Source organism: Pecten maximus, chromosome 8, assembly GCF_902652985.1.
Source record: "Pecten maximus chromosome 8, xPecMax1.1, whole genome shotgun sequence".
In the NCBI taxonomy this organism is placed as follows: domain Eukaryota; kingdom Metazoa; phylum Mollusca; class Bivalvia; order Pectinida; family Pectinidae; genus Pecten; species Pecten maximus.
The window spans coordinates 14,227,364-14,238,218 of NC_047022.1; positions in this window are offsets into that span (position 1 = coordinate 14,227,364).

Sequence of the window (10,855 nt, forward strand, 5' to 3'; positions counted from 1 at the left end):
ATTATCGCATGTAGGATGCAATGATTAGAGAGTTGAGGAAGCATGCAAATGAGGCTTCTATATATATGGGACCCCAGTCCAATAATGCAGGGGAAAATATGATGTTCTGGTGTAAATAAAAATTGTTAAACGAAAACGAACTTAAAAGAAAACATTAACAGAGACCGCCACAAAAAGCATAAACAGAATATGTCACGGACATTATCCCAACATATCTTTAGAAAGAATGATTGTGAGAATGTCGTCAAACAAGAAAACAACAATGAAAAAAATTAAAAATGAAACTGAACATCCGAACTTTGATAAAGCCGCATGAAAATATAGCTCTTAGACCGAGTACTGGAATCTTGCCCGGAGCCGGTATGCAGTGTTTACTCAAACCAATGTTTCACAGTAGCTTATCCCGTCATTTGATCAAATATAGTATTTAGACGACGGAACTACTGACATGAAAGTATTTTCCAGGTTAAGCTGAACATCAGACTGTCCAATAAAGTAAATTAGTCAATAGAGAAGAATAGACATATGGAAGCAAATTATTTATGTGTGAAATTTGATATTTTTACGTTCGGGGTGACCATCTGTGATCATATTCCATGAGAATGTTATCATGATGGATTTTGCAATTGTGTAAGGTTATATCATAAAAACTGACTCATAACTATGTGAAAAGAGCCAACGAAAATGTTCATACACTTATTTACTATTTGACACATTTATACCGTTTATTGTTGGCTTTACATCGCATAACTTTTCTTTATAATTATATTTTATCGTGTTTTTTTATTAATGCAAAGTACATGAAAGACAGACTCTTTTACATAATCGCACATACATAAACAAAACAAAAATTTCTAAAATAGAACACACTCCCCAAGATTCTCATGTTTATGCACACCAATACCTAAAACACTCGGAAATGGTGTGCTAGGAGCATATTCCTTTCCATGTATATACAATATATATAATTGTACATAAAAAAACGGGGGAGAATAGAAACCATACATATATCTACTGTTTATGGAGCATAATGGATGTATAGTTGTAAAGCGAGGGAATATCAGTAAAGAATTAAAAAGAAAATTAATTAAATGACAAAAGGCTTTTTTTAAATAATTTACAGAATTAAGAAAAATAAGTGCATTGCATTTATTAGAGAAACAGAATTGGAATTAATAATTGTGAAGGAAAATTAACAAGAACGAACGGAAAATAAAACAAACAGTTGGGAGAAAAGAAGAAGAGTACAATGTAGGTTCCGGCGAGATAGAGGCGCGTAAAGAGTACTGAACAAACACTCAGAAAATGAATTTATATTTTACAATGACGAACGTATATACATAAATCACCATAATAACTAAATTAGTTTTTTCCAATTTTCTCATTTTTTCCACACTTTTTCAAACTTAGTTTTTTTGTTTTGTTTTTGTTATCTTGTAGGAATGTATTTTTGAATCCTATAATTATCTTTTGATAATTGATAAGGACATTGATATTTTAAAAATGAATAACGCAAACATCTCATTCTTAAGATATACTGCTTTTTGATAAAATTATTATTACATTATCCACTTATCCACTATATTACTAGGAAGGACATTCTTATAGCCTCAAAATAATATATTTGTTTGTTTATATTTGTTGTTTTTTTTTGTTTGTTTTTTTTTTACTAAAAATGGAAGTTAAAAATCTTCCAATAATGTATCAAGGCAATATTTGCATTAGTTAACACTCCCATAATATATTATCAAGTTGTACCCATCATTTGATTATCTATGTGGTTGAAAATGGTATTCTATTTTTAGTGCAAGATGGTAGAGTGTCTGCTTTGATTACAGAGTTGTAAAATATTTTTATCCATTCGTATGTCTAAGAAAATAATGTAAATTGACAGAAATGGAAGGTTAAGCAACTTTTTATCTGTGTGCATAGGAAGAATTTGTTTAAATTCTATATACACGATAAAACAAACCTTTGTCAACCTCTTTTTCAAAAATGCTTTTCTGGGAATATTTATACATCAAAAAGAACTTTCCTACTATCTTGATTTTACTATAATACCAGATGGGAGATTTTAATATGTTTGATGAATGATATTATCATAGTTTTTCTAGTAGCTTAACCATGCTTGAAGAACATCATCAAAATTTATAATTTATTTTACAATTGTTTTCACATATTTTAATATATTCAGAACACCACTTTGGAAGACGATCTGTGTTCATAAAAGTTTTAAATAAAGCCTGGTTTAGTGTTCTGATCCTAGTAAATTTGTGAGAGTTTATAAATACAGTGAGATTAACAATCTTCCAAACCTCATCTGTATAATTTTGAATAATAATTTCTCTTTTAACTTTGTTTCCCATTCCATAAGTGGTCAAATAATAGGTTGAGTTTTATTAACGAAAGTGGATTAGATAATTAAATAAACAGGTGGTTAAATTGTGAAATGAGCAATTATTTAATTATATTAGTTTTTCGATGTGTAAATGATCTTCTGTTTTAATTTTAATTTAAGTTAATTAGTCAAATGAGTTTTTTTTGTCTAAGTTAAGATTCGGTGTTTCATGAAAATTCACACTAAGTTTTATTCCTAACACAAATTTTGCTTGTCCCACACTTCTTGCTTCCAACCAATATCACCTGCGTTTTATCAAAATTCATTTTAACCAAGACATGTTTGCAAATTCGTTAAGCTTTATTATCGATTCCTTTGGTGATTTATGTGATCAATTAAGTATAGGGCATTGGCAATTGGCAATCTGTGATAGTAAGATATGGCAATTTTAAACGTTAAAACCTATTAAAATCTGTTAACTTGACCTTCATATAACGTTACAGGTGCCAAATAATCAAAAACTTAAAAATGCTAAGGTGGTTGAAGAAGGGAAGCAACGGAGAAACTAATGTAAAATATTTGAAGGGGACCGTCAGTCCGATAACCTGGATAAAAATCCCATGTTTTGATCTTGGTCTTAAATTTAAATAGATACAACCAAAGAAAATCGGTAACCTACATATGAAGTTTATGAAATATATGTTAAGTACTTCGCAAGCGATAACAAGGATTGTTTACGTACAGACGACGGACCACAAACCACTAATGTGTCACGGGCAATTTGAATCCAACACCATCTGATACAGAGGGATACAGATAATCTCTAAACATCTAACTATGTTCACTGTATGTGGTATTTTCTTTCATAGATAAGTTGCCTATAAACTATACTTATTCAACGACATTATGAACAGGATATTGAGAAGTGTATTAATCATCGATAACGTGACCTCGGTTTGATTTTATCCATATCATCTCAACCGGACCTAAATGTAACATAATGTTCATTTTATACAGTGCATGACCCAGTGTTTTACTTTTATGAAGTGGATACTCACGAATGGAATTTATCGATCTCCAATCTACCGGAACTAAATTGTAACGTAATGCTCTCCCTATCCAAATTGTACCGTGCGTGATCCTGTGAATTGCCTTTATCTTATCTTACCTAAGTACTAGCGATTCTGGACCATGATGATCTAAACTTTTCCCACGCAGAGCCATACTGTTCAATTCGGTTTGTAAAGGCCAATACCAATCTAATGGTAAGGATGAGTGTTTTCCGGTATTACTCCTAGTCTCCTAACGTTTTGAAAGTGGGAATATTGATTGAAGATACCTAACCAGGACTCAGATTTTCCAAGTGGATCGTATTTGCTGCCGTTTGGTAAAATTTGTGTTGATTATTCTGTAATTTCTTTTTTCATAGTTTTTATGTTTTGTGAGTTAAATCTGCGTTCCATAATTATTCTCGACTGTGCAGACACCATCAATCCGCACAAACATTCGTTTCAAACATTATCTCTGAAACATTATTTCCCGTGATATTGCACGTGCGGTACCCAGATCTGATCTGTGTGTGTCTATGTCATGAGGAAGGGATAAGAAATCACCCTTGTTTGGACACAAACGTGGAGTGCGTCCTTGTATGTATGCACTAAATCGTGAATTTTTCATAAGAAACTGCGTCCGCCATATAGACAGCTTTTAATTAGATTGTTCTATATATTCAAAAGAGGTCAAGGCTATCAAAGTGAAATGGTTAACAAAAATGCAAATAATTCGAATTCGAAAAATTCTACGAGCGTTCCAGAATTTTCCTCGAGTTCATAGAAGTACACATCAGAAAAGTAACACAGCAGTTCAGGAAAGGAACAGATATGCAAGGAATTCAAATATCATTGCGAAGAATACGGTCTTTATTTTTGTGGTAAGTTTCTGTCATTTTCAGTACACTCTATAGGCGAGTTCTTCAATTTTGTTCATATTATCACATTTTTTTTTTAAATGTAATTATTAACGCTTACATTCTTTGTCATAGACTCCAAGCATTACCTGAAGTAATTACTTAAATCGATTGCAAAGTACAAAATAATTGCTGAAAGCGGCCTTTCAGAACGTTGTATGACTATCGACGTGTGTACCTCAATATGTTACACCATTTAAAACAAACAGCTGTTAATGACAACTTGTTTTGTACACATTACAATTAAACTAATTAGGTAAACAATATAATAACATACTTTGGTACATAATTCTTGAAACACAATGAAGGTGCATAATAAACACAATAGCAATTACGTACAGCTTTGTGTCCCCCTCCACATATCATCACTACGTGTATCCAGTAACGTTAAATGTGCAATTGATTAATCTGATAGGAACGTAAAGAAAGTGAATTGCAGCCGCAACTTACGACTGCGAAAACAGTATTACTAGTAGCACGTTTTATCAACAAATATGTACATACATATTCTGTGTCAAAAAACTATTATCATGGTAGTAGATTTATTTGTAAACAAAAGTGTGCGTGCACATTTTGTGTCAAGAACATGTAGTTCGTAGAAGATTTTTTACATACGATATACAAAGAAATCTTCCGTACATAATACCTCCTACTTTCAAATATCAATTAACTTTCCTTTATTCTGTAGTGGAAAACGATACGCGGTCGTTTGCTGACATTGCCTGATTCGAATATGCAGATACAGATTCTAGTCAACATTTATCGCACTTGAACGTGTATTTGTTGTAATAGATACAGATTCATACGCATGTACGCTTAAGCACTGCATGCCAAGTCACTATTCAGTCCATCCATGTCTGTGCATTTATTGGATGGACCCTTCGCTGGTCAAGGGTCCGTGCAGTAATTACATGTACACGCGATAGCTGCTTTGGTTTTAATGATAAAATGAGGCTCGTCGCGGGGTAATGTACAATGCAGTTGTACAATGAGCCTCAAAGGGGAAAAACATAGATAAGGTAGTTCCTGTTTTTATCACATCAGCGTGCCTTATCAGCGATTTATTTTTCTGGAGTTAATATTTACTCCAATCCGAGGTACAATGACTGTTAAGCAATGCATTGTATTAAATAAGAAGTATTCGGAACAATAATAGCCATTTGGTGATATATAAACGAATGTAAGCAAACCACATCGATAAGAATTGATGACTTCTTCTTTGGTGACTCATATAATAACTTTTTTTACATAATTATATAATGTTATAAAACATAATTCTTTAAAAAAAAAAAAAACCTCCAGCGGTAAATCTTTTTGACTAGATGGACTTAGCTTTTGATACTAGACTTCGCCCGAGAGTGTACGTAGCAGGTAGTTTGTTTACAGTCTGTAATGATAAATGCCGGTCGTATACTTGATCGACGTTTTGTTTGAATGACGTAATTAAGTCAAGAGGGAAAATATAACATTATTAAAAAAAAAAAAAAAATGATCATGACAAACCCATTTTTGATTCAATATTTTATTTTTCTTCTTCACATGGTAAGATATAAAAGTGTATTCAAATATTTTACATTGTTCCCTTTTGTTAACAACAGCTGATAACACCAAACAGCACACACTATGTCTGCATGAACACTAGTAATAATAAACGGGAATCTTCACCACATTAAGAAGCCCTGAAAAAGAAGGCGGCGCTTGCCATTGACTCCTCCAATCTAGAAAATGGGAGGAACTTGAATTTAATTCAATCGACGGATAGCAGACGACGGCTTAGAAACTCTTAAAATCCAACTTCTACCATCCTATGCTGATTAAGTAGTGACATGATAGGATGTATTTCATCATACTGAAATATCACATTAGCTAAATACCAAGTTATAACTTTCAGAACGAACCATTTGTAGGAACTGTATCCTGTAATAAACACGATGAAGAATTTAAGCACAGAAATACTAGTAATAAAGAGTCTGCCGTGACTATATAGATTCTGGGTTATATCAAAGGGATTGGGAGGTAATTGGCGAGGACAGCCACTCGTAGCTATGGACGGTGATATTTCACTTTAAAAAAATCACTGTCTAAAATGACGAATCAGCACATTCAATATTCTTAACTTCTATAAATGATAATTAAGCGTAAACAGAGATGTGTCTGAATCTCGCAAACTTTAAATCCTTATCAGGATAATTAATTGTACACCTAACGAAACGGGATACAGACAGTGGTGAGATGGGATGGGCACACACATCTGTGGTATTTAATTATTTTGTGTGTAGTACGTACAGAAAATACTGTCATTCTCATGGTTTTGTACTTAATTGTTTTCAAACAATTGTGTACAAAAAGTTGTCCGTAAGGAATTGCGTAACGAATTATGTGTAAAACACTTTTCTTCACTAACAGCTATTTGTACTTAATGTTTTAAAATATTTAGTATGATGAAAGAAAGATATTTGTTTGAGTGTTAATTTCAGTAAGTAAAAAGAGAAGAGTGTCTTCTATCGTTGTAGTATTGTTGTGTAGGATATGAGTGACAGTATAACTCCCTGTTGAAATCCATTTCAGTGTATCTGGACCAAGACCATAATGGCTGTAGTTTTTGTTAATTGTGTTGCTTGTATGCACTGATGAAGGAAAGTGAGCATCATGCAAATGGTACATGCGAAGCAGTTCATGTACGTGCGAAGCAGTTCATGTACGATTTGCACGAGGTTTACTTTCCTTCATCAGTCAAGCAACGCAATCGATAATCAATCCTTTTATTTACGTTAAACGAATTAAAAACTCCGCCGTCAGATTTCAATATTCAGTCGCATCTGTATGACGTAAATGCGTCACTTTGTAACATTGCTATACTTACATACGTGCATGTGTGCACAGTAGTGGAACAGCAGTTAGCTACTCTCGTCGCTAAAGTAACTCAAAATATAGTTCCAACTATGTTTTGATTATTACGATATTGATATACATAAATACGATATCTTACAGATGAAATATTCATATGAATACGAGTTCAAAGTACAGTGTTGACTATACGTATACTATACGTATGTGTGTGATTTGGTTCCTCGAGACACAGGGACTCGGTTAAAACAATTAGCACAGGGTTAACGTGACGACAACAGTAAAATATCACAACATCAAAAAATAGTGTTTAAAACATTGTAAAACTCGATTTTGTATGGTGTTACAATGTGAATCAATGTTGCGATTATTTATAGCTGCCATATGCTGCTCAAAATCTAAAACCGAACCATTGTGACCGTTTGTGAGGAAGTTGAATAGCCGGGATTTTCAAAGCTCGAAATTAAGTGTAACAATGTATATTTTAGTCGAAGATTACATGAGAATTGTTCCTGAAATATCTTGCGTTTTGGTATGCATATTCTGATAAAGGTATGTATAACAAATTGATTTGCAAAATGGAGGTATTCGACGGCCTGAAACTTAGATTATTAGTCAAATAACGATAGTATTGTTTCCCTGCGCTTGAAAAAAAACATATTGCTAATACCAGTCTATTTTGTGTTGAAATTGAGATTTATTTTCTGTGACCATTACAACGATATCAAGCTCGGTGCTATCGGGAGTGTCAGTGTTCTGTCGGATCCTGTTTTCTAAACTGTCTGCATTTTACTGGCAATTGTATTAGCACATGAAGCGGCTCGTCCACTTGTGTTTATATAGGTTTATAACAACATTACACAATTCACAAACTCAAAGTGCATTCAAGTCTGAGGCGGTATAAAACTAGATCGCTAATGTAAACAGTGAATGTATTCGCAATCCAGCAGTAAAGTGCTTCTTTTCTCAGAGCAGTAACACGCGGCCCAAATTCTTCAACGGGAAATGAAGTAATCTGAGTTTACTAGTTTCAATGAAGCAAAGCAAAGTCAAAATTAAATATTAACATATATGTGCATTGTTAAGAATACGTGCCTCACAGTCCATGATCCTTGGGGTACTGTTTACATACTTTTTTTCCCAATCGGAAAGCAACGTATTCAGTCCGGATCCCTTAAGAGAATATTCAGTTTATGATTTCGTATTTACCAGTTCTTGACGCAGCCACATTACGACCTCACCATATCAAGTTGTAAATCTCTACAACACAACCATGCACTATACCGATTATTATAAGATTTTTAAGTAACTTGTTTTTACCAATTTAAACGATAAAGATGCCAGAATATACCATATTTAAATATCAATCCTGATTGAAAGGATATCTCATCAAATCCCCCAAACAATCAGAACAGGTTATTGAGCAAACTACAGTGGAAACTCCAGTGCACAAACAAGTGATCTGGAGTTCACTTTTTCTGTCGATCCAGTTCACTAGACTACCATGCTTAGTCTGCTCACAATTGTTCTTTCTATGTCACATAAGTCAACAAGTGCTTGTACCTTTCAACAACTGTTCTCAGGTATCAAAAGGGTTAAATGATATTTGCCTTGCGTGAATGCTGGAATAAAGGACTACCCAGTTTGTTCAAATGGATTTCCTTTACTTTTTTGTCAGGTCACGAATGAGATGTCCTAATGTTTTCAAAAAACCTGTTCCTCTATAGCCGTTTGGCACATGATCATAACGAGTACCAAACTAGGGTGAAGGGACACCAAGTATGTTCAAACGAACAGCCTTAGTTTACATTCAAGGTCACATGTATAAAATATGTTTAAAGTATTCTTATCTTAATAAAGTCGAATTGAATTCACTTAGCCTACTGTTATAATTGAATGGGTGTTAGCTGCCACCTAATTGACAAAAATCAACTTTAAAAATATTGCATTAATGACAGGTAGTCGATACAAGCCCATCGAACCTCTTGTTTATAGATGGCGCTACAATAGTTGACAATCCTTGAGAAGGACCATAGTTTTGCTATGGAGAATTGAATGGAATGTGAAATCATAACAATAGTAAACTAAATAAATGCGCATAAAAATGTTTAAAAAATGTAACAGCGTATACATGCTCTAACACATTATTATAAGCTGAACGAACAACTTTCTTCATGACATTTTACTATTTTCCACTCTTGTCGAAGCAAGTCAGTTATCATAGCTGTATTCAAAATTAAAAGCACATTTTAGGTTTAACTGACAATAAACGGACATATCAGGTGATAGATGATGCCGTAAATCTGTACAAATGTGAAGCAATTGTAATTCCACATTGCCATTGGTTGGCAGCGACACGAGAATGAATCTGTACAGTCCAGGGTGAGATTTGGGGTTTGATAGCATGACCATTTATACAAAAACAATTTTCCTTCAATATACACATCATCCTTTAGTTCATGCAGAAAACGCATTTTAAATATGTTTTTCCTACTGTCGCACCCCGCCCCTTAGACCCCTATGGGAACTTACCCCTTCACAAAAGGATGCTTCTGACCAGATTTGAATAAAAAAAAAATCATTTCAGTCCCACAGAAGACAAAAGACGACATTTCCAATTTTTTAGCCATCTCTCCTCAGGCCTCTTTTGTTGGCCAGACAGATCGCTTATTCAAATTGATTCCCCATTCACTAATATTTACATTTTCACTTCGCTCCGCCTCAATGAACATAGTAAACTCAGATCACGTCATTTCCCGTTGAAGATTTTGGGTCGCGTGTTTCTGTTCTGAGAAACGAATCACTTTCTTGCCCGCGTTCTGTACCGCCTCAGACTTGAATGCACTTTAATTTTGTGAATTGTGTAACATTGTTATAAACGTATATAAACACAAGTGGAATAGCCGCTTTATGTGCTAATAAAAATGCCAGTATAATGCAGAGAGTTTAGAAAACAGGAACTGACAGAACACTGACACTCCCGATATCACCGAGCTCATGACCTACGTAGCGCAGTAGGCAGGTAGGTCTCACGTTAGCTGTATCCAAATGCCATGCTTGATACCATTTTGGTGGTCACAGAAAATAAACCTCAATTTTAACACTATTTAACAACACAAAACAGACTACCAGCAGTATTATATCGAGCACAGTGGCACATCATTATCGTAATTTGACTCGATCTAAACATATGGAGGACACAAGTTTCCGGCCGTCGAATACCGCGATTTTCAAATCAATGTTTCTTTACTTACTAATATCAGAATTTACATCCCAAAACGCCAGTGTGACAATGAAATACAATATTTAAAGAACACCATCTACATCATCAGCTAACCTGCGACTAAAATCCTCATTGTTACACTTTTTCTGGAGCTCATCCCGGCTCTTAGACTGCACTACATACGGTCACAGGGGTTCGGCGCTAAATTTTGAGTTACATATAACATCTTTAAATAATCGAAATACTCAAAATCCAACATTCATTCAAATTATAAAACCTTACAAAATCCATTTTATCAAGGCTTAAGAGAGTATATAAACTGTGTTTTTTAATGTTGTGATCTTTCACTGAACAGCTGTCGTCTTGCTCTTTTTTTAACCGAGTCCCTTGTGTCTCGAGTGACCAAATCAAACACATTCTATACTGTCAACACTGCACTTTAAATTCGTATTTATATGGGTATTGCTAACTTTCAATTATA